Raw genomic sequence first — 4413 nt, 5'->3', positions numbered from 1 at the left:
ACAAATCAAAAAAAAAAATGTAAACTGTTTTTCTCATCAGAACTGTATTTAAGGTATTTTAATGTAACATTTTAAGACAACGAATTTTGAAAAGAGAGGAAAGTTTCCTCTAAAATGTTTAAGGACAATTTCTGTATACTAATTGCTTTTGCACTTTATTTCAGTTAATGTATTTTTACTTTAATTTTATGGTTTTTGTTTGGCAGCCGCTGCTGCCAGTCATTTGACCGTTTTTTTACGGGTTTTTTGCCCTTAGAAGTTTTAGTGCTGTACTTTTATTAAATGTTATTGACTGTAAAAAGAGAGGATAAATCTGTAAAATTACAGTGTTATCCTGTAAAATCTGTAAGGACAATTCCCGTAAATTAATGCCTTATTCACTTTATTTCAGTTAAAGTATTTTTACTTTAATTTAAAGGGCCCATTGCTTGCTTTTCCGGTTATTACCCGTCTCCTTGTGTGTTATGAAGGTGTCCATGCATGTAAACAGTCTGCAAAGTCAAAACCCCTCAAAGTACACCCTGTAGGGAGTAAAACTCTAACACAGAAAAGACCTCCCCCAAAAGCCTCGTTGGAGATTTCTCAGTTTCCATTGTTTACTTCCTGCCCCGCGTGACATAGCTGCACCGCGTGACGTCACTGCACCGCGTGACGTCACTTCCTCTGCCAGCCGACCATATTAAGTGTCGTAAAACCTGCATCTTTTCAAAGCTCTATCCAGTCATGTCGCGGAGGGTCTGTTGCCTGTCTTGTGTGGAGAAATCCACAATGTTTGCAGTACCGAAGGCAGAACCACGACGAAGTCAGTGGTTGACATTCCTTTTTAACACTGTTCCAGCAGATTTACCAGCCGGTACTGTTGTGTGTGCGCGGCATTTCACGGACCAAAGCTTTAAAAACTTAAGAATGTTTCGTTTCGGACTTGCAAAGCTGATATTGGAGGACGATGCTGTTCCTACTTTGTTTGGACCAGCGGGAGATTCAGGTACACAACCTGTAAGTATTCATTGTGGTTTGTGTATTTATTCTGTTTAAAACAAACAATGTATCTACCACGACTGTGTAAATGCTATGCTAATGCTATGCTACCGAGGTAAACACGAGGGCTAACGAGCATTCCCAGACCTCAACACCGATGTTAGCACATGGCCTTACATGTATCTCATAGCAGGAGAATGTCTGCAAATACACACGAAATACTCATAGACAGTATACTCCGGGTGATTTAACCGTACGGTCAGTAATTACAGTTGCCGTTCGTGTATTCTACCGAGCTACCATTAATAAGCTAAGCTAGAAGCTCTAACCTAGAGATGTTATGAAAAACATTGTTTTCATGCCAGCTACAATGAATGACCAAACGTAGCAGACTAACTGTATAATATTGCAATTGTAAGATGTTCTTGCTAAGCCTAGACTAGCTGTTAAACTGCATATTAGGTTAGCATATTAGCTGGCAAGCTAACTGTGTTGATTACTGATAGATAATCATAGCTGGAGAATTTCGTCTGCAAACACACACGAAATACTCATAGACAGTATACTCTGGCTGATTTAACGTACGGTCAGTCGCCAAACATAATTACATTGAAGTTGGCGGTCCTAGCAGCTATGCTACTGAGCTACAAAGAGTCTGAAATATTACGCTACATGGGAAAAGGTAGCAGACTATCTGTAGAACATTGTAATTGTAAAAGTGTTGCTTTTAAGAAATTGACTGTTTTCCTCGGATACAAAATTAATTGTATGAATACTATGTGTATCTTTCTTAGAGTACATCACAGCAGGAACACAATACCCACCGCTCCAGTACAGTCGGATGTCAAACAGACCGTCCACAGACTGTTTGTGTGGGAACTCAGAGGGTTGAGACACGGTCTGTGGGAACACAGACAGTGGAATGTAAAGTGTCCGCCATTTCTGTTGCTACACAGTTGGCCCGGGGAACACTGAAATCGGCACAGGTGAGAAGCAAAGGTAGACTATAACACTGACAAATCACAGATACATTACCTTAATTGTGCTTTTATTACATGTACAGCACTTGGGCTCGACCAAAAATCGTTTTTAAAATGTGCTCTATAAATAAAACCTTATTTGATATTATTGTATATCACAGAAATACTGTTATGTTGACTACAAGAAATACAGTGCCGTTTGTAGTTTGTACATTTTTCATGAATTAATCTGTCAGATGTACACAAGTTGTTGGCCTTTTACAATGTATTAGTGTCTTATCTAATGTACATAGTATTTATGCACTTTTCCCTTTTTATTAACAGGCATCCAGGCCATGGTGTCTTTCAAAAGTGTTGGCACTAAAACTTCCACCTACACAGAAATCCCCTTGTCCTCTACACCAATAAAGGGCCCAGGATTGGGACCCTCGCAAGAGACCTCGACTGGAGTTGGAGGAGGAACAAGCAGAGACGTCGACAGAATTTGAGGAGACTGGGTTTGAGTTACCACCCTGATGATACTGTAGAAGAATGCGACGTATCGTATCACTAATCCTAGGATAATGTGAGTACTCTTTAGAATGGGAATTTACAGTGATATGAATATGTATGGAGGTTTCCTGGCTATGAAATGTTTTCAGACAGAAGGGTGTCGCACTGACAGGCAATTATCATATGTATGTTATGGTTGATATATGAAGTGTGGAATTTCCACCACACCCTTGAATGTTGTCCATCACAGCACGTCATTTCCACACTATGGCTTGAATATTAACTTGTGCATGTGCTTTTTTTTAATCAGGTTTGTCCAAGAAACTTCTGAATCTTACACAGAACAAGGACTGTGACACGAAGTTGAAGAGGTGGCTGCGCAGCATAAAAAACCATGTCTACTGGAGTGCGACGAGCACAACCTCGGGGCCGGAGAAGGTGGCAAGGTGGACGTCACTGGTCAACCACCTACAAAACGTTCACGTGCATGATGACCCCCTGTTCCCCAAGTGCACACATCCTGTAGGAGCCGCAAGCGATGCAAATAAACCTTACCTAAAAGGTGGTAAGTTCAATATTTCACTTCTTTCATAAGATCAACAATATAGAATGTAAATATAACATTGTTGTTATGGCAAATTATTGTTGTAATGTTCTAATGTGCTGGTGATTTACCTAATGTCTTTGTCATTTTACTCAAGGCTCAATAACACTCGCCAGAGTTACAAAAAGTGAATAACAATAACAAATTATTTATACAATGCTTTCTTTTTCAGTCTATGTGGATGAGCTGACGAGGCTTGTGTTTCACAAAGTCTTTCTGGACCCTACACCCTTTGTGGACGAGCTGAAACGAATCCACGTCCCAGAGGACCTGTCAACTCAATTTGACAGGCCCCCCAAGGAGGAAATGATTGTCAGCCGTTTCTCCCGTTTCCCCCCAAAGGAGGTCGAAATCCTACATATTGTCCAGCCAGATCTGGAAACTCCTGGCGGATCCGGAGCACAACACACGACGGAATCACCACTCTGATACCTCGCCCTAAATATCCCCAGCACCAGCTTACAAAGCTGCGATACGCAAGATATCGAAAACGCCTATCAGGAGAGGAATGGATGATGTACAGTGTATAAATATACATTCACACATTTTGTACATTTGTAAAAATAAAGTTTGATGGAAATACTTAGTAGCCTTTCTTTCCTGAATTATTTGCTCCTATAACATATCATTCATATATAGCAAACCATGATTTGATTTTTCATCAAACGGTAGTAGTTTATTACAGGTAACAATAACTTACTCTTCTTCCGTTGTATTTGTCAAAGGTCCGAAACTGTATTTATAAATATTGTGGAGATTCTGCAGGGTGTATGGGTTCAAGCAGTTAGGCTCTAGTCCTGGGTGGTCAACCATGCATTTAATGGGTTCTGGAACTTGCAGCATGCGTGTTACAACCTATGAAGGTAAGATGTGTTACAAAACACGTTTAGCAATTAAACCAACTATGGGAAAGGTTTACAAAATAAACATTCAATTACTAAGGAAGTAATAAAAGTGCATATAGTCTATTGACTTGAAAAATATGTATGCTGTATATCTTGGTATATGTGTGCTACTGTTGGTGTTTTCAGCTAGCTGCCGACATAATGTAACTAAGCTAGGCTACCTTTCTTATGCTATTGCAGCACACGTTTTCTCCGTCACTTGGCATCAAAGCGCAGTTTCCACAACGGCACCTAAATAACAACAGTTGTAGGTACATCTGATGACATCTGAAATGTAAGACATATACTAGATACAATCGTACCACAATGACACTGTTTGGTCTGCTCTAGTGAACGGCGAGGCAAGACTCGCGATTAGGTCTATTCTAGGATCGAACGGAGGTTCGAAATTGTATGCTCCATACGCCATTATATGCTATATGTAAGCTATCTATTTATCTATATAACTCTATCT

At 40.0% G+C, this 4413-nt stretch overlaps 1 long non-coding RNA gene across 1 annotated transcript; it reads left to right on the top strand.

Moving 5' to 3' along the window:
* The first annotated feature begins 2355 nt into the window (after positions 1-2355).
* On the top strand, positions 2356-3174 carry LOC117559540. Its single transcript, XR_004570984.1, has 3 exons — positions 2356-2523; positions 2761-3015; positions 3152-3174. It is a non-coding gene; the product is annotated as an uncharacterized LOC117559540 (long non-coding RNA).
* Positions 3175-4413: the final 1239 nt, after the last annotated feature.

Source organism: Gymnodraco acuticeps, unplaced genomic scaffold (assembly GCF_902827175.1).
Source record: "Gymnodraco acuticeps unplaced genomic scaffold, fGymAcu1.1, whole genome shotgun sequence".
Taxonomy (NCBI): Eukaryota; Metazoa; Chordata; class Actinopteri; order Perciformes; family Bathydraconidae; genus Gymnodraco; species Gymnodraco acuticeps.
This window is presented reverse-complemented; position numbering and strand designations above follow the sequence as displayed.